Source organism: Gopherus evgoodei, chromosome 3 (genome assembly GCF_007399415.2).
Source record: "Gopherus evgoodei ecotype Sinaloan lineage chromosome 3, rGopEvg1_v1.p, whole genome shotgun sequence".
In the NCBI taxonomy this organism is placed as follows: domain Eukaryota; kingdom Metazoa; phylum Chordata; order Testudines; family Testudinidae; genus Gopherus; species Gopherus evgoodei.
Window position 1 is genome coordinate 35,307,748 of NC_044324.1, and position 21,001 is coordinate 35,328,748.

General features: G+C 40.3%; 1 protein-coding gene across 1 annotated transcript in view; it reads left to right on the forward strand.

Annotated features, from left to right (window-relative positions):
• NBAS (NBAS subunit of NRZ tethering complex) overlaps positions 1-21,001 on the forward strand; it is a 381,747-nt gene that overhangs the window by 303,356 nt on the left and 57,390 nt on the right.

A 21,001-nucleotide genomic window follows, 5' to 3' on the forward strand; every position in this document is an offset into this window, starting at 1 on the left:
TGTCGACAAATGAAGTGGCCTTTTTTCTATTCTCATACCAAGCCAGGATTGTAACAAATTGTGACTTTAGTTTAAAAAAATAAAAATAACTAGGAGTAGTTAAATATTGCCTCACTTATGGGCCGAGCATCCTCAGCTCCCACTCCCTTTAGTGGGACCAAGAACACTTGATACCAAACAGAAGCATGCCCCTGTGCCTTTTTTTCTTTATTCTCTATTCCCTTCTCCTACCCTCTATATACCTTTCTGGTATTTGCCATTTTTTCTTCCCCTCTCCACAGTTTATCTTCTGCCACTTACCCCTGTCTCCTCTGTGGTGTACTCTGGTATGCATTCTAGTGGTTAGAGCAAGGACTGTAAATGTAACATTTAGATTCTCTTCCAGACCCTTTGACCTTAGATATGAATTTTATCTTGTCTGTGATTCATCTTAACTGTCTTTAAAGGAGAGCTAGTAACTGTAACCTCGGAAAGATGTAGTGCAAGGATTAATTAATATTGTGTTTATACCTGACTTTGAGATCCTCAAATAGAAAGAGTTGTTAAAGTACTTTGTCATAATCACAGGGCTGCTTGAACCTATGTCCCCTTTCTGGTCTCCGTAAGTGCACAACCTCAGCTATTGGCCCACATGCCCTTTATCTGACTTGTGGGTGGTATTTTGCAGTTCTGTTCTTAGACTAGGATGTGGGTGCAACATACCCCATGTGTACCAGCCATTTATTGCTGTGCAGGTTTGATTGAGCACCTGTGTTTCATCCCTTTGGGAGCCTGTGACTAGCGCTATACAATGACAAGCAGCCTTCTTAGAACTAGTAGGTTTATTTAGCAAATGGGAACAAAGCAATTGGGAAAAACCCTATTTACATTTTTACTCATTTAATTCTACTTTTCCCTACAAGCTAACTTTGATAGTTTTCTGTACTGAGTTACAGGAACAGAACAGGCCCTACTTCCATCCTTTTAGCAAACCCAAGAGTTCTTGGGACCCAGCCTGGACTCATTTTTCCTTCTAGAGAGTGTGTCATCTTGTCTGTTTTACCTCTCAGGAAAATTCTATTTTCTCAAAGCCCCACCCTCATTATGTGTGCTGGAGCCACATTATCATAATGCTCAATGCCTTTTTGTTACAGAGCATAGGTGTGAAGTTATCCTTTTGCCTATCTACTCTAGAAAATTATGTTGGTTTAATTACACTGGTCAGGTGTGTGAAAAATTGTTAAGCCAACCTAAGTCCCTATTTAGACAGTGCTAGGTTGATAGAACAATTCTGTTGTCATAGCTACTGCCTTTTGGGGAAGTGAAGTACCTAAGCTGACAGGGAGAATCCCTTCCATCAACTTAAGTAGCGTCTATACTGAAGCACTACAGCGGTGCAGCTGTGTGTCTGTAGCATTTTAAGTGTAGATGAGCCTTGGGTCTCTGCTGAAACTGTCTTCTCTCCCTAGCATTCCAACATACCATCTCAGACTATGTTTTCACTAAAAAAGCTGCAGCAGTGTAGTGCGGCTGCAGCATTTCAGTGGCGACAGTGACAGGAGGGGTTCTCCCATCACTGTAGTTAATCCATCTCTCCAGTAGGCAGTAGCTAGGTCAATAGGAGGAGGATGATAGGTCAACTTAACTATATTGCTCAGTGGTGTGGATTTTTCACAACCCTGAGCAATGTAACTCAGTCATCCTAACCTCCTCCTTTGAGTTATTGTCCCTATATGTATTCCATGCACTGGAGCCAGAAGTTTTTCAGCAGGAGTGTATGTTGACCATCACGTAAGGTAACCAGATGTCCTGATTTTATAGGGACAGTACCAATATTTGAGGCTTTGTCTTACATAGGTGCCTATAAACCCCCCCACCCCTTGTCCAAATTTTTCACACTTGCTGTCTGGTCACCCTATCCGCACGGCCGGCTTACGTCACCACATGCTCCATGCAAGGTTATAAGAGTCTGTGCGGGGCGACATGCCCTCAGTTCCCTCTTACCACGTGATCAGAGTCGGAATCTTCTCTTCGCACTCATATGCTTTACAAGAACAACAGTCCTTTATAGATAGTTCAGTTTCCTTTCTCTTCATGCTTCTGTAAATATGTTAGTTTAGTTAATTAGTGTATATAATAGCCCCTTATGGGGGATTATTCTCCGCATTCCATGGTTCAAGAACTGTGCCTTGTGCCCTCTCTCTTCTCCGTGAATGATGAGCATATGTGCTTCCTCTACTGCATGGATGAGGCACACTTCGTTGCCCGCTGCAATATCTGCAAGTCCTTCATGTCAAGGAGTCACGTTGCTCAACTTCTGCGCTTCACGTGGAGCATGTGGTGACATAAGGCGGCCATGTTGGTCAATGGACACTGCTGCTGAAAAGCTTCCGGCACATGGCTCACATGTGTGCCGGCGTTTGGAATACAAATAGAGACCACACATCTTGGAGAGCCTCCAGTTACAGGTAAGTAACCTCCTCTTTTAGTGTAGACCTGATCTCAGAAATCCTGTACAGAAAACACATTTTGGGGTACATCACTAAGCACCCACGCATTTTTAACATATAAAGAAGATGAGAATTAATATGAGAACTGAAAGGTGGATAAGGAACTGGTTAAAGGGGAGACTACAACATGTCATACTGCAAGATGAACTCTCAGGCTGGAGGGAGGTTACCAGTGGAGTTCCTCAGGGATCAGTCTTGGGACCAATCTTACTTAACACTTTCATTACTGACCTTGGCACAAAAAGTGAGTGTGTGCTAATAAAACTTGTGCCTGACACAACGTTGGGGAGGTATTGCCAATACCGAGGTGAGCTAGACTATCCCAGCCAGGGCTTCGTCAAGCCTGACATTAAAAACCATTAAGGATGGAGATTCCACCACCTCCCTAGGTAACCCATTCCAGTGCTTTTCCTAGTATCCAACCTAAACCTCCCTGACTGCAACTTGAGACCATCACTTCTTGTTCTGTCATCTGGTACCACTGAGAATAACCTAGATCCATCCTCTTTGGAACCCCCTTTCAGGTACTTGAAAGCAGCCATCAAATCCCCCCCCGAACTCTTCTCTTCTGCAGACTAAAGAATCCCAGTTCCCTCAGCCTCTCCTCATAAGTCATGTGCTCCAGCCCCCTAATCATTTTTGTTGCCCTCTGCTGGACTCAAAAACTGATGACCTTGTGGATGACCTTGTAAACTAGAGTAATAGAAACGGGATGAAATTTAATAGTGCAAAGTGCAAGGTCATGCATTTGGGGACTAACAAGAATTTTTGACAGAGGCAGCGAAAGACAAGGGTGTATTATGGGGCCTCCCAGATACAGGAAGATCCAATTTATGCATCCCTGCATCAGCTTTAGTGAGTGTTGTCCTAAATACTGTATGTATGATTCACTCTCGCACAGTACTGAAACTGATTGAAATCTGTGGTGAAATACAGTAAAACTATAACGACACATACTTATGGTACACATCAGCCAAGGAAAGGCTGTGCAGAAAAAGTAAGTATCCCTATGATACTGCACAAGGAATTTTAGTACCCAGGAAAGATTTTAGTAGTGTGTCAAAGTTAACATTCCTGCGCCCACAGAAAGTGGTCATGTATCTGTCTTGAGACTCTTGCAGGTGTTGCTCTTCTGAGATGAAAGAGACCACCTCTGACAGTATATTGCCCTCTAACATCTTTGAGCAGGTGGTTGGACTAGATGACCTCCTGAGGTCTCCTAAACTTCTGTGATTCTATGATTGTGTTTGGATATTGGTTAGCTACTTCCTTCCCATACCTCTGATTGTGTGTCTTAGTGGTCTCCCATCCAAATAGCAACCTATGCCAACCCTGCTGAGTTCGTGAGATCCAACAGGATGTTAGCTGTATGGCTGAAGACAACACCCCATCTTTCGTAAGAACTGTGTAACACAAGTATACAAGACCCAGGTAGGAGATGGAACTGCCTGTAGTTCCTTCCCTTTTACAAAACTGAATGTACTTTTTTTCTTGGAAGAGAGAGGAATGTGTACCATTCTTGTTCTCATCACAGAAAGATCAAATTCAGATAGCAGCAAGAAGAAATAGATAAATATAGGGTATGTTCTTTAAAATATTGTGCTTTGTAGAGGGAACTGTTCTAGCTATTATTACTCATAGACTCTAGGACTGGAAGGGACCTCGAGAGGTCATCGAGTCCAGTCCCCTGCCCTCATGGCAGGACCAAATACTGTCTAGACCATCCCTAATAGACATTTATCTTACCTACTCTTAAATATCTCCAGAGATGGAGATTCCACAGCTTCCCTAGGCAATCTGTTCCAGTGTTTAACTACCCTGACAGTTAGGAACTTTTTCCTAATGTCCAACCTAAATCTCCCTTGTTGCAGTTTAAGCCCATTGCTTCTTGTTCTATCATTGGAGGCTAAGGTGAACAAGTTTTCTCCCTCCTCCTGATGACACCCTTTTAGATACCTGAAAACTGCTATCAGGTCCCCTCTCAGTCTTCTCTTTTCCAAACTAAACAAACCCAATTCCTTCAGCCTTCCTTCATAGGTCATGTTCTCAAGACCTTTAATCATTCTTGTTGCTCTTCTCTGGACCCTCTCCAATTTCTCCACATCTTTCTTGAAATGCGATGCCCAGAACTGGACACAATACTCCAGTTGAGGCCTAACCAGCGCAGAGTAAAGCGGAAGAATGACTTCCTGTGTCTTGTTTACAACACACCTGTTAATGCATCCCAGAATCATGTTTGCTTTTTTTGTAACAGTATCACACTGTTGACTCATATTAAGCTTGTGGTCCACTATGACCCCTAGATCTCTTTCTGCCATACTCCTTCCTAGACAGTCTCTTCCCATTCTGTATGTGTGAAACTGATTGTTCCTTCCTAAGTGGAGCACTTTGCATTTATCTTTATTGAACTTCATCCTGTTTACCTCAGACCATTTCTCCAATTTGTTCAGATCATTTTGAATTTTGACCCTGTCCTCCAAAGCAGTTGCAGTCCCTCCCAGTTTGGTATCGTCCGCAAACTTAATAAGCGTACTTTCTATGCCAACATCTAAATCATTGATGAAGATATTGAACAGAGCCGGTCCCAAAACAGACCCCTGCAGAACCCCACTTGTTACACCTTTCCAGCAGGATTGGGAGCCATTAATAACTACTCTCTGAGTACGGTTATCCAGCCAGTTATGCACCCACCTTATAGTAGCCCCATCTAAACTGTACTTTCCTAGTTTATCTATAAGAATATCATGCGAGACCGTATCAAATGCCTTACTAAAGTCTAGGTATATCACATCCACCACTTCTCCCTTATCCACAAGGCTCATTGTCCTATCAAAGAATGCTATCAGATTAGTTTGACACGATTTGTTCTTTACAAATCCATGCTGGTTATTCCCTATCACCTTACCACCTTCCAAGTGTTTGCAGATGATTTCTTTAATTACTTGCTCCATTATCTTCCCTGGCACAGAAGTTAAACTAACTGGTCTGTAGTTTCCTGGGTTGTTTTTATTTCCCTTTTTATAGATGGGCACTATATTTGCCCTTTTCCAGTCTTCTGGAATCTCCCCTGTCTCCCATGATTTCCCAAAGATAATAGCTAGAGGCTCAGATACCTCATCTATTAACTCCTTGAGTATTCTAGGATGCATTTCATCAGGCCCTGATGACTTGCAGGCATCTAACTTTTCTAAGTGATTTTTTACTTGCTCTTTTTTTATTTTATCTTCTAAACCTACTCTCTTCCCATAAGCATTCACTATATTGGACATTCCTTCAGACTTCTCAGTGAAGACCGAAACAAAGAAGTCATTAAGCATCTCTGCCATTTCCAAGTCTCCCGTTACTGTTTCCCCCTTCTCACTGAGCAATGGGCCTACCCTGTCCTTGGTCTTCCTCTTGCTTCTAATGTATTGATAAAAAGTCTTCTTGTTTCCCTTTATTCCCATAGCTAGTTTGAGCTCATTTTGTGCCTTTGCCTTTCTAATCTTTCCTCTGCATTCCTGTGTTATTTGCCTATATTCATCCTTTGTAATCTGACCTAGTTTCCATTTTTTTATATGACACCTTTTTATTTTGTAGGTCACGCAAGATCTCGTGGTTAAGCCAAGGTGGTCTTTTGTATGGGGAAGGGAAGGCATAGAAAATTATCTTGCAAAAATGGTGCTACAGGTCAGATACCCCTCATAGCACAAGGCAATTCATCTATCTCGTCAATGTTTTACTCTTCAGCTGCTGAGCAAACAAGGCATAAAAAGAAAGCGTCTAGTAATAACTTGTAACAAAATCCAAGTGTGTACTCTGTACCCAGTAAGCTCAAATCCTTCAGAACTAATAAGCTATGGGTTTTGTTTCTTAAAGTTATAAAAACAGTTTGTATATTTGACATAAGCAATAGCTGTTCTTTTACACTTTTACTGATACAGAGTATGTCAAAGAACACCTCTTAGTATAATTTTTAACAAGTTTCAGTATTCTTATCATTATAGTCTAGGTGTAGTAATTTTCACATTTGGATCATTTAGCAGGCTCAAAGCTTTGGTTCTGGTGAATTTTGGGGTACTTTACCCTGAACAACTAGTGAAATGATTCAGAAGTGACAGGCTGGTATGTCTAGCAGGTACCAGTTGAAGTTCATTTCTTTTACCATTTCTAAAGAAAACAATTTAATGAACTTCCTTTTAGTGTGCATGTAATATCATGGTTTGGTGAGTAACCCAGAATATGGTACTGGGGGAGCTGTTATATTTGAAGAAGGACATGGAGACACCATGAGGGTAAATAAGCCTGGTTTTTAGTTCCTGAGCCTTCACAAATTAACAAATCCTCACTGAAAGTGGGATATCTCTCGAGTGGGATAACCTAATTTTGGCAATTAATTTTGCAATTGATCTTTTGATTATCAGCAGGTAAGTATGCCCAGTGGTTTGTGATGGGATGTTAGATGGGGTGGGATCTGAGTTACTACAGAGAATTCTTTCCTGGGTGCTGGCTGGTGAGTCTTGCCCACATGCTCAGGGTTTAACTGATCACCATATTTGGGGTTGGGAAGGAATTTTCCTCCACAGCAGATTGGCAGAGGCCTTGGAGGTTTGTCGCCTTCCTCCGCAGCATGGGGCACGGTCAGTTGCTGAACAATTCTCTGCAGCTTGAGGTCTTCAGACCACAATTTGAGGACTTCAGTAACTCAGGCATAGGTTAGGGATTTGTTACATGAGTGGGTGGGTGAGATTCTGTGGCCTGCATTGTGCAGGAGGTCAGACTAGATGATCATAATGGTCCATTCTGATCTTAAAGTCTATGAGTCTGAGTCATCAAATTTTTCAGATTAGCAAGTTAGTGACCACATATGATAAAAAGCAAAGAGAGTTTATCACACACTATACTGCATCTCTTTATATGACAAATGTCCTATTAGTTACTTGTCACAGTGTTTGATGGTAAACTAGTAAAATACAATCTTAGAAATATAAAAGTCCAAACTACAGAGCTCCAGCTATTACATCTTTTGCTGAAAACTGAGAGGAAAGCAGTCGGTTTGTGCATGTGGTAGGAGTGCGCAGGTAAGCAAAGTTTCTAATGCAAGTTTCTAATGCACTGTGTCAATACTTCTCGCTTATATTTTCTTCAAATATCCCAAAGTACTATATAGAATGACTGTCCCAACTTTACAGATGGAGAAACTGAGGCACAGAGCTAAAGTGACGTATCCAAGGTGTTATAACCTTAGTCCCAGATCTGGACCTTAGCGTCCAAAATATGGGGGTTAGCATGAAAACCTCCAAGCTTAGTTACCAGCTTGGACCTGGTACTTGCTGCCACCACCCAAAAAATTAGAGTGTTTTGGGACACTCTGGTCCCCCTGAAAAACCTTCCCTGGGGACCCCAAGACCCAAATCCCTTGAGTCTCACAACAAAGGGAAATAATCCTTTTTCCCTCCCCCCCTCCAGGTGCTCCTGGAGAGATACCCAGACACAAGCTCTGTGAAACTACACAGAGTGACTCCCCCTCTCTGTTCCCAATCCTGGAAACAAAAGAACTTTCCTATTCCCCCAGAGGGAATGCAAAATCAGGCTAGCCAATTCAACACACACAGATCTCCCCTGATTTCTTCCTCCCACCAATTCCCTGGTGAGTACAGACTCAATTTCCCTGAAGTAAAGAAAAACTCCAACAGGTCTTAAAAGAAAGCTTTATATAAAAAGAAAGAAAAAATACATACAAATGTTCTCTCTGTATTAAGGTGACACAACACAGGGTCGATTGCTTAAAAGAATATTGAATAAACAGCCTTATTCAAAAAGAATACAAATCAAAGCACTCCAGCACTTATATTCATGCAAATACCAAAGAAAAGAAACCATATAACTTACTATCTGATCTCTTTGTCCTTACACTTAGAAACAGAAGATTAGAAAACAGAACTACTTCTCCAAAGCTCAGAGAAAGCAGGCAGCCAGAAAACAAAGACCCCAGACACAAACTTCCCTCCACCCAAAGTTGAAAAAATCCAGTTTCCTGATTGGTCCTCTGGTCAGGTTCTTCAGGTGAAAGAGACATTAACCCTTAGCTATCTGTTTATGACACAAGGTCATATAATGAACTGGTGGCAGAGTTAGGAATAGAACTCAGCACTTCCAACGTCCAGACTTATGCCCAAACTGCTAGACTATACTGCTGTCTTACCTCCTTTTAACTGTTCTTACTTTGTATTTAACAAGACTGCCCCTCTCATTTGCAAGATGACCCTTTCTCAGAACAGAGTGGACAAAATGGTGCTGAAATAGTAAAGCCCTTTGAAATGTCAGTGAAAAATTGCTATCCCAATTTCACCTTGGGACTTACAGATAGAAATGTATTTCTGAGACTTCCATAATAGTTGACATTTAAATCATTGCAGATGTGGGATGCCTTCTCTTTCAATAGTTACAAAATATCCTAATTTTATTTCAGTGTCACATTATTTCAAAAATTGTTTTTCCTTCTTTGATAATTGTTTTGTTCCTTTATAATGTCCCCTCTTTCCCCCAATCCCTCTCCAATATCTAAAGAGACACCAGATATTGCAAAGGATGGATGTGGATTCTTATTGAGTAAAGATAAGTTTAATGGTATTGCAATGTTCAATTACCAGAAAATGTGTGAAAGCCACCCTCAGTATGTCTAGTAATCCTCTTAGTCGGGCTTTGCACACATCAAAGAGGGACTTAATATTTAATTATGCTCTAGGTTCTATAAGTAGTGGTCCCACAAATCAATATGCTGCTGGGAAACAGACCAGATCGTGCAAAATTAAAAATGTACTTTATACAGGCAGCTACCTAGCTAACAGTCAGAAACACAGCAATTTCCAGTTCTCTAATGATTAGTTAACAAAATTAAAAATTCAGAGGTCCTCATTTTTCAAAGGCTTCAGAGTCCTTAATTCACATTCCAGTAGCATCCCACAGCTACTGGCGGGAGGAGGCATGTGTTGTTTTAATCCCCTTGATACATTTTATCTGAGCTTTTCAGGTTCTGTAATTTTCTAGTTAACTGGTGCATGAAAAATATGGGTCAAAATACTGATATTTTCTTTAATTTTTTTTTATTTTTATTTGTATTTTATTTTTTGGGGTAAGAGAAAATGGGTACCTTAGAATTTTCATGTTTTAAATTTTAGCTTATCCATTGAGGATAGATAACTCATTCCCTGTCACTATAATTGAGAAATAATAGAGTTTATAAGGACTTCCAACAACATGACTAATGTATGTATTATGTCTGCTTACAGGATATGTGTGAACATATTAGTCATTCAGTTTGGTCACCAGTTCTACACAGTTTACAGTAAGCTAGAACTTTACCCTGGCAAGCAGAAGCTACTGTAGGAATATAAGAGCTTGAGCAAAGGTTGTGTGTGTAAACCAATATTTATTAGTTAACAAGTAAGATAGTTTAATTATTATAAGAATAACATTTGTCATTTGTGTGTGACTTGAATCCAAATAGCATGTGTAGTTTAGAGAAGGTAATCGTATATAGAGTTTCCTTTAATTTTGGTGTATCATACATTGTCATGCTCTTGAAGCCATTTTGGAAAATCAGGAAATTAACTAAATATTAATTTGGAGCCTAACTTTAGCCTCCTATTGTGGGTTTTTTTTTAAATTATAGCCTTGAAAAGTGGCATGGAGAGAGAGAGAGAGAGTGTGTGTGTGTGTGTGTGTGTGTAAAATAAGAACTGAGGGATCTTTTAAATAATTGCATTAATGTACACATTAATTTAATGCTTTTACTGGAATTTCATTCTGGAAGATGTCAGTCTCCTCCCCCCAGCCATCCAGAAAAGGTATGTAGAGGACAAAGGCAGCGTATGTTGATCTCAACACATAATTAGAAAGAACATACTGAATTATTGTCCAGTCTCTCTTGAGTGACGGAGGTCTTTGATGTGAACACCATCAGATAGTAGTGGCCTTTGACTGTTACTACCCTTGACTGAATCCGTACTGGCAAAATAGTTGCAAAGATGCTATATTACTTGTCCCTGAGTCGTCTTGTTCAGTGACTGAGTAGTTAAGGCTCTCAACTACAGCTGTGAAAGGCCTGGGTTAAAGTTTTGTTCAATCTCACACTGAAAGGCCAATTCACCCAGCTGCAGAGTGGCCTTATCCATCTGGTAGGGCAGTCAAAGACCATCAGACATCATTCTGGCTACAGCACTCTGTTGTGTAACATTAGCTATTGAACTGATGTGCCTTAACTGCATCAGCCTGATGAGCCATTCACTCAGGAGAAACTTTTGACATCTTGTAACCTCTGAAACCTTACATAATACATAAGAATTAATGACTATATCTATTTTTAGTAAATGAATTAATTAGAAATTGCTCATAGACTCAGACTTTAATGTCAGAAGGGACCATTATAATCATCTAGTCTGACTTCCTGCACAACGCAGGCCACAGAATCTAACCCACCCACTCCTGTAACAAACCCCTAACCTATGTCTGAGTTGTTGAAGTCCTCAAACCGTGGTTTAAAGACCTCAAGGTTCAGAGAATCCTCCATCAAGTGACCGGTGACCCATGCTGCAGAGGAAGGCGAAAAACCTCCAGAGCCTCTGCCAATCTGCCATGGAGGAAAATTTCTTCCCAACCCCAAATATGGCAATCAGTTAAACCCTGAGCATGTGGGCAAGACTCACCAGCCAATACCCAGGAAAGAATTCTCTGTAGTAACTCAGATCCCACCCCATCTAATATCCCATCACAGACCATTGGACATATTTACCTGCTAATAATCAAAGATCAATTAATTGCCAAAATTAGGCTATCCCATCATACCCTCCATAAAATTATCAAGCTTAGTCTTGAAGCCAGATATGTCTTTTGCCCCCACTACTCCCCTTGGAAGGCTGTTCCAGAACTTCACTCCTCTAGTGGTTAGAAACCGTCGTCTAATTTCAAGTCTAAACTTCTTAATGTCCAGTTTATATCTATTTGTTCTTGTGTCCACATTGGTACTAAGCTTAAATAATTCCTCTACCTCCCTGATATTTATCCCTCTGATATATTTATAAAGAGCAATCATATCTCCCCTCAGCCTTCTTTTGGTTAGGCTAAACAAGCCAAGCTCTTTGAGTCTCCTTTCATATGACAGGTTTTCCATTCCTTGGATGATCCTGGTAGCCCTTCTCTGTACCTGTTCCAGTTTGAATTCATCCTTCTTAAACATGGGAGACCAGAACTGCACACAGTATTCCAGATGAGGTCTCACCAGTGCTTTGTGTAACATTACTAACACCTCCTTATCTTTACTGGATCTTTCCTGATGCAGCCCAAGACCACGTTAGCTTTTTTAGCGGCCATATCACATTGGCAGTTCATGGTCATCCTGTGATGAACCAATACTCCAAGGTCCTTCTCCTCCTCTGTTACTTCCAACTGATGTGTCCCCAATTTATAACCAAAATTCTTGTTATTAATTCCTAAATGCATGACCTTGCACTTTTCACTATTAAATTTCATCCTATTACTATTACTCCAATTTACAAGGTCATCTAGATCTTCCTGTATGATATCTAGGTCCTTCTCTGTATTAGCAATATCTCCCAGCTTTGTGTCATCCGCAAACTTTATTAGCACATTCTCACTTTTTGTGCCAAGGTCAGTAATAAAGAGATTAAATAAGGTTGGTTCCAAAACCGATCCCTGAGGAACTCCACTAGTAACCTCCCTCCAGCCTTTCAGTATGACCCGTTGTAGTCTCCCCTTTATCCAGTTTCTTATCCACTTTTCAATTTTCATATTGATCCCCATCTTTTCCAATTTAGATAATAATTCCCCATGTGGAACCATATCAAATGCCTTAATGAAATCGAGGTAAATTAGATCCACTGCATTTCCATTGTCTAAAAAATCTGTTACCTTCTCAAAGGAGATCAGGTTGGTTTGGCATGATCTGCCTTTTGTAAAACCATGTTGTATTTTTTCCCAATTACCATTGACCTCAATGTCCTTAACTACTTTCTCCCTCACATTTTTTCCAAGACCTTGCATGCTACAGATGTCAAACCAACAGGCCTATAGTTACTCAGATCACCTTTTTTCCCTTTCTTAAAAATAGGAACTATGTTAGCAATTCTCCAGTCGTACTGTATAACCCCTGAGTTTACTGATTCGTTAAAAATTCTTGCTAATGGGCTTGCAATTCCATGTGCCAGTTCCTTTAATATTCTTGAATGAAGATTATCTGGGCCCCCCGATTTAGTACCATTGAGCTGTTTGAGTTTGGCTTCCACCTCGGATGTGGTAGTATCTACCTCTATATCCTCATTCCCATTTGTCATCCTACCCTTATCCCTAAGCTCCTCATTAGTCTTATTAAAGACTGAGGCAAAGTATTTGTTTAGATATTGGGCCATGCCTAGATTATCCTTAACCTCCACTCCATCCTCAGTGTTTAGCAGTCCCACTTCTTCTCTTTGTTTTCTTCTTATTTATATGGCTATAGAATCTTTTACTATTGGTTTTAATTCCCTTTGCAAGGTCCAACTCTACATGGCTTTTAGCCTTTCTCACTTTCTCCCTACATGTTCTGTAGCTTATAAGATAGCTTTCTTTGCTAATCCCTCCCATCTTCCACTCCTTGTAGACTTTCTGCTTTTTCTTAATCATCTCTCTGAGATGCTTGCTCATCCAGCTTGGTCTACAACTCCTGCCTATGATTTTTTTCCCCTTTCCTGGGATGCAGGCTTCTGATAGTTTCTGCAACTTTGACTTGAAGTAATTCCAGACCTCCTCCACCTTTAGATCCACAAGTTCTTCAGTCTAATCCACTTCCCTAACTAGTTTCCTTATTTCTTTAAAGTTAGCCCTTTTGAAATCAAAAACCCTAATCCCAGGTCTATTTTTGTTTTTCCTTCCATCTAGTTTGAACTGAATTAGCTCATGATCGCTCGAACAAAGGTTGTCCCCTACAACCATTTCTTCTATGAGGTCCTCACTACTCACCAAAACTAAATCTAAAATGGCATCCCCTCTTGTTGGTTCACCAACTACTTGGTGAAGAAATCCATCAGTTATCGCATCCAGGAAAATCTGAGCCCTATTATTATTACTAGCACTTGTTCTCCAGTCTATATCTGGGAAGTTAGTCTCCCATGATCGCACAATTCCCATTAGTGTTTACTTCATAAAAAACATTAAAGAGGTCTCTATCCATATCCAGATTGGATCCCGGCAGTCCATAGCACACCCTGAGCACTATTGCAGGGGAGGCTTTAGTAGCTTTCTTTCCCAATGTGATTTTTGCCCAGACAGACTGTCTTATCCATTCCATCACTTCTTATTTCTTTACAGTCTACCTCATCATTTATATACAATGCTACTCCACCACCTTTGCTTTTATTTCTGTCTTTCCTAAACAGCACATAACCTTCAATAACTGTACTCCAGTCATGACTACTGTTCCACCATGTTTCTGTTATCCCTATAATATCTGGTTTCACTTCCTGCACCAGTAGCTCTAGTTGCTCCATTTTGTTACCTAGGCTCCTCACATTAGTGTACAAACATCTTAATTTTTGCCATTTGGTTTCACTGATATTCTTTACTTGATTAGGCACACACATTCTACCACCAGTATCACCTATTAGACTGGTATCCTCCTTATGTCCATTCTCATACTTATGGCTATATCTTTTATTACTTTGTTTTCTTCCCTCTCAGTGTTAAATTTCGGCGTGGAGATTACCTGGACATCTCCCAACCATCTCCCGCAAATTCCTAGTTTTAAAGCTCTCTTAATCAGTTGTGCCAGCCTCCATCCTAGAAGTCTATTTCCCTCCTTACTCAGGTGAAGTCCATCCCGAGAGAACAGTCCTCTGTCCATAAATACTTCCCAGTGGCCATACATTCCAAAGCCCTCCTTTTCGCACCACTGCCTGAGCCATCTGTTGATCACCATAATCTTGTCACACCTTTGTTGCCCTTCTCTAGGAACAGACAGAATCCCCACTGAAGATGTTGTCTCTTGCAATTCTCCGCAACCCATCCCATATTCATCCTGGGGCTCATATTTGGTGGTGTTATCTCCATTGACTCTTCCCCTCTTCCTATAGGACTAGCTGCTCTGCTCTTCTTCCTTGCCCTCTCACCTTCAGCAACCACCTCCTGTGACCCTTCTTCATTTTCAAAACTCTGCAAACCTGTTCCTGAGCTCTATTTCTCCTTCACTAGCCCGTCTTTTCCTCTGCCTGGTTCTTTTAGTCACATGCTTCCACTGTCCACTTTCCTCACTCAGCACACTGCCCCTACCAGCCTCCACACATATAACTACAAAATACAGTACACACAATACAGAAACCTCCTCCTCCAACAGAACTCCCACTGAAACTCCCCTGTTTGCAGCTCTGTTTGCTGGCTCCTGTGCCGCTGCAGCTGTCTATCATTGCTTTGAATCAGGTGTTTATAGTGTAGGTGGATTTACCGAAGGAAAAACTAATCAAATGAGAAACTTGCAGATTTTTAATGTTAAACTGTAAAAAAAAAACAAAAAAACAAAAAACAAAAAAAAAACCTCCATTTGCTGATTATGCAGTTTTTCCATGTGAAGAAGTGCAGCATGCATTGCTTCCGAGAACATCACATTCAACTATGTGATTCATTAAGCAGTTCCTATAACATGCAAATGGAAAAGTTATCAGCATTCACTCAAGCAAAACAAAGAAAACATCAGATGAAATGGGCAGAAAGAGATACAGGACAGTTTGAATACACAATATATGCATGTTAGTTTGAAGTATGGATGTAGATATAGATAATTTACAAATGCCTTTCCCATTCTATTAGGGAATGGGAGTATCTTATCTAGTATTCCGTGGACAGCACCAGATATGTCAAAGGAAGATGAAAGAACCACACAGTAAGCAGATGTGGGATAATCTACTCTGCACATTAGGTCACCTCCTTATCCTTTATTTCTGGAGGTTGATTTAAAACCTGAAGCATGAGATTTCATATCAGTTTTATTTCTTTGTAAACAATAGCTGTTATAACTCTGGATAGTCTTGTAATCCATATTCATGTAAATCGCTTTTGGAATCTTGCTAAATTCTTGGCCTCAACAATACCCGTTGACAATAAGTTCCATAGTCTATTTATATATGTGAAAAAGTATTTCCTGTTTTGCATTTTCCACCTGTTAATTTCAATGAATGTGCCCCTTTGTTCTTGTGTTATGGAACAGAGAGAATAGAAGCTCACTATCCACCTTCTCTGTAAGATTCATTACCATTCTTTATATCATTTGTTAATTTGTGTTTTATCATGTTGTCATTATTGTCTTGTTCCTAAAATGAACAAATATAATATTTTCATCTCTCTTCATATGAACATTTTTCTATGCCCATAATCATTCTTATCACCTATTGCTGAACCCTCTCTGATTCTGCAATATACCTTTTGAGACGAGGTGACTAGTATTCCAGATGTATTTATTTATATAATGACAAAGTATTTTTTGTATTATTCACAGTCTTATTCCTTATGTAACCTAATGTCTTGTTTGCTTTTTTTTTTTTTTACTGCACCTGCACATTGAGTAGAGGTCTTCACTGAACTGTCTACAGTGACTTCCAGGTCACTTTCTTGAGTTGATACAATTAATTTAGAACCTTGTAAGATATGAGTTGTTTGTTTGTTTTTTTCCTTCCAATATGCATTACTTCGCATTTATCAGCATAGGATTTCATCTTCTGTCAAATAACCCATTCACTGAGCTTAGTTTCGGTCCCTTGGAAGTTCTGCATGGTCCTCTGTGATCTTTACCAACCCTATAGCGTTTGTGTTATCTGCAACTTGATATTTCACTGCTTACCCTCATCTAGAAAATTAATAAATATATGAAATAACATTCAATAAAATAAACTCAATTTGCTAATTATGTAGTTTCTCCATGTGAAAAAGTGCAGCATGCATTGCTTCTGAGAACATCACATTCAACTATGTGATTCATTAAACAGTTCCTATAACATGCAAATGGAAACGTTATCAGTATGCATTCAAGCAAAATAAAGAAAACATCAGATGAAATGAGCAGAAAGAGATACAGTACAGAGATACGGTATAGACCTAGTACAGAACCTTGAATCTATTAACCTTTTGTCATTTCAATTGACCATTCAATCCTAAACTTTTGTCTCCTAGACCTCTTTTGGTCCATGACAGTACTATGCCTTCACCCCATAATGTAATTTCTTGAGAAGCTTCTTGTGAGGAATCTTGTGAAAGACCTTTTGAAATTCAAAATTGTCAGCTGGTTTTCCTTTATCCCCAACTTTACTGATGTGTTCAAAGAATTCTAATAGATTAATTGGACACATTTTTCCTTTGCAGAAAGCATACTGACATTGTAGCTGGTGTTAATCAGATCACATGTTTTTGTTAGCAACTCAGCTACTTCATAATTAAGTTCCATCAGAACTCCTATATGTATATCATCTGTGCCTGTTGACTTAGTGCTTTTTAAATTATCCATTTGTTCCATGCACTTGATGTAATGCAGATTTAGGTATCATTCTGGCATAACAGCAGTATGCCTTTGTGAGCTGGTAAGTTCAAACAACATGCTGAAAGCCAACCCAACTTTCATTCATTGTGTACTCCTGATTGAAACAAACATATATGGAAGACAAATTTTCAAAATCTCTTAGTACACATCCCTTCAGTTCATTTAGATACCTCTATCTGCATGTTTGTTTTTTTTAAAAGAAAAATCCACAAACATGACCATATGGGATCAGACCAGTGGTCCATCAAGTCCAGTATCCTAGCTGTGACAATGACCAGTAACAGATGCATCAGTGAAAGGTGAAAGACAACATTGCAGGCAAATATGGTAGTCTCAAAGAGTCTTCTCCTGCTTCCCATGAAGGATCGATTTATGATTGAGGCATGAGTATTTATATATATTTATACTCTCTGAAATCAGGGAGTAACCAGAGGTCAAAGCTCTGTGGCAATGGAAATAAAGCCCTGGATAGAGAAGAATATGCTGTCTTTAAGACAGTTCACATAAGGGATACAGAAAAGAGGAAAAGGGAGGGTTGAAGTCCTCTAAGTCCTGGCCCAGAAGGTTCTTTGGGCTTGCCAGATAGCCAAAGTCCCCACATTCTGTCTGCAGAAAACACCAAACCTCTTGAAGCAGAGACTCCTTCATTCAGCTTGACAACATGGACCCATGGGAAGGAGACTCAGAAAAAATTCCATCACAATTTCAACAGCTTCCTCCCCACCATCAATCTCAGCCTGGACCAATCTACACGGGAGGTCCACTTCCTAGATACCACGGTGCAAATAAATGATGGTCACATTAACACCACCCTATACCAAAAAACTACCGACCGTTATGCCTACTTTCATGCCTCCAGCTTCCATCCCGGGCACACCACACGATTCATTGTCTACAGCCAAGCACTGAGGTACAACCGCATCTGCTCTAACCCCTCAGATAGAGACCAACACCTACAAAATCTCCACCAAGCATTCTCAAAACTCATTATCTCTAGCCTGCTTCTTGCTTGCATAGATATACCTGCCCCTGGAAATTTCCACTACATGCATCCGACAAAGTGAGTATTCACCTACGAAAGCTCATGCTCCAAAATGTCTGTTAATCTATAAGGTGCCACAGGACTCTTTGCTAATTATACTGTGGTCATTATTATTTAGTGGCTCAGCTACTGTTACTTTTTGAGTTAACTCTACTTAAGACCAAGTCAAGAATAACGCCTCATTTTGTGTGCTCCAGAACTAGCAATTCCAAGAAGGAATCACGTACATTGTCCACACATTTTCTCACCAGGTTATTTAACCAGGTTATACATGGGTTGGAGGGTTGTGTGCCCTGACACCAGGGTGCCCTCCCTTTTAATATTCTCCTTTCCATAGTGCATATGAGAATCATGTGGGAGCTGGAGCTGAGGAAAGTAGAACAGAGCTCCACATTGCCTAGTCACTCATTGGCCGGTTAAAGGGTGGGGGAATGAGGGAGATGATTGGCTGCAGTAAACTCCACTTACTGTCCCTGTCTCCCTGTAGATGATGAAGTTGTCAGAACGAGGTTTCCAGGCTCACTGTAGGTCTAACTCAAGCACCGTTTGGGGTCAAGAAGGAATTTTTCCTCTGGGCAACATGGGGAGGTGTCCAATTTTCACCTTCCTCATAGCATTCTGCAGGCCAAATAGATGGTGATAATAAGGATAAAAGAGACAATTTTAAATAAACAAACAACAAAAAGTGGAAGATATGGAGGGGGACTGTAGGAATATTGTCACAACTTGTATCCAGTTCAAGAGATAAGAGACTTCAAGGGTCTAGCTACCAGAGTAAACCAGATCATGGGTCTCAACTTTAGGCCAAAGAAGGTCTTCAATCTAGGCAGACTGAGCTCCCCTTCATAGTACCCTATTTCATGCTTGCTAGAGGGAAGGAGGGATTCAGTACTGGGTTGAATTATGAATTGAGCAGTGAAGGTTTGCTAAGATAGCCAGCCCTCATTCCTTGGTTATATGGCGTGAGGTCATTTATCTCTGAACTGAACCCAGTTAATGCCTCATAGATTGTGGGAGATGGAGGGGAATTTTAAAGTTAAAAAAAGTTGCAGCCTGTCATATCTCTGTCCTCATTTTCCTTTGTATCCTGATGTAATATATAAGTACGGAAGCTAAGTTTGTGTAGGGGTTAATTTTTACTTTCTGTTCATATGGAGTTCATTCGATGAGTTACCATTTGCTTTAAAAAAAAAAAGTTAATTGGTTGCCATAGCTGTGCAATAATATATACTGTGTTATCTGAAAGAGTGCTGAGTAGCTTTTTTATCTATGAATATAATCACAATTTTAAACTTACTATATTATTATAACTATCTTCCTTGGGTAGTTCTGTGTTTATCAGCTTGATACCAAAGTGCTCTTGTTAAGAATCACAAATGCATATAAAAATTGGAGGAGTGTTAAATTGAAATATACTTTCAAATTACTAATGTGATACTGGAATAAGAATCTGCATTTGGATCAGTAGCATGAAAAACTTGAAGATTATTCACAGAAAGTGTTTGGTTTTTTTTAACACAGTGTAAAAATGCATAAGCATTTTACCTTACCCATGTTATCGTATTGGCACACTTGCCGGATGTCATTATGACAGAAAATTTAATTTTGACAAATATTCATTTGCACAAACACAATTTTAAAAAAATACTTTAATCTATTAGCAAAAGTAGATTAGAAAAAATGGACTTTATGTAATTATTGTGTTGATAGTCAGAGGGTTGAATACTGGAATTGTGCACATACTAATGTTAGTATTACTCATAAGCAGATGCCTAAAGAGCAGAAGTATGGACTTGAAGGGAGAAATGCATGACACTGATATAAAAGTTTAAAATTAAAGGGCATCTTTTTTAATCTTGGATGCCAGAAAGTAGGTACATAGATCCATAATTAGGCACTTCAATACATGGGCTGATTTTCAAAGTTTGTGGTCATCCAGAGTTTCTGCTGACTTTAGCTGGAATTGTGGCTACTTAGCACCTCTGAAAATGAAGCCTAACTTTAGGTGCCTAACTTGAAAACTTTGGCCTCAGTGCCTTCTCGACTACCAAAAGGCTGACTACCAAAAGGCGGCCACCAGACAACTCTCCAATACCAAATTCTACAGGCCACTTCCCTCAGATCACACTGAGGAATACACTAAGAAACTGCACCATCTACTCAGGACACTCCCTGCACTAACACCGGAACAAATCAACATACCCTTAAAGCCCCGACCAGGGTTATTCTATCTACTACCCAAGATCCACAAACCTGGAAATCCTGGACGCTCCATCTTGGGCATTGGCACTCTCACTGAAGGACTGTCTGGATATGTGGGCTCTCTACTCAGACCCTATGCCACCAGCACTCCCAGCTATCTCCGTGACACCACTGATTTCCTGAGGAAACTACAATGCATTGATGACCTTCCAGAAAACACCATCCTAGTCACCATGGATGTAGTCACAAACATCCCACATACAGATGGAATACAAGCTGTCAGGAGTAGTATCCCTGATGGTGCCGCAGCACAACTGGCTGCTGAGCTCTGTGCCTTTATCCTCACACACAACTATTTCAAATTTGATGACAATATATATCTCCAGATCAGTGGCACCACTATGGACACCCGCATGGCCCCACAATATGCCAATATTTTTATGGCCGACCTGGAACAACACTTCCTCAACTCTCATCCACTCACGCCCCTTCTCTACATTGATGACATCTTCATCATCTGGACCCATGGGAAGGAGACTCTGGAAAAATTCCACCACAATTTCAACAGCTTCCACCCCACCATCAACCTCAGCTTGGACCAATCTACACGAGAGGTCCTCTTCCTAGACACCACGGTGCAAATAAGTGATGGTCACACTAACACCACCCTATATCGAAAACCTACCAACCGCTGTGCCTGCCTTGATGCCTCCA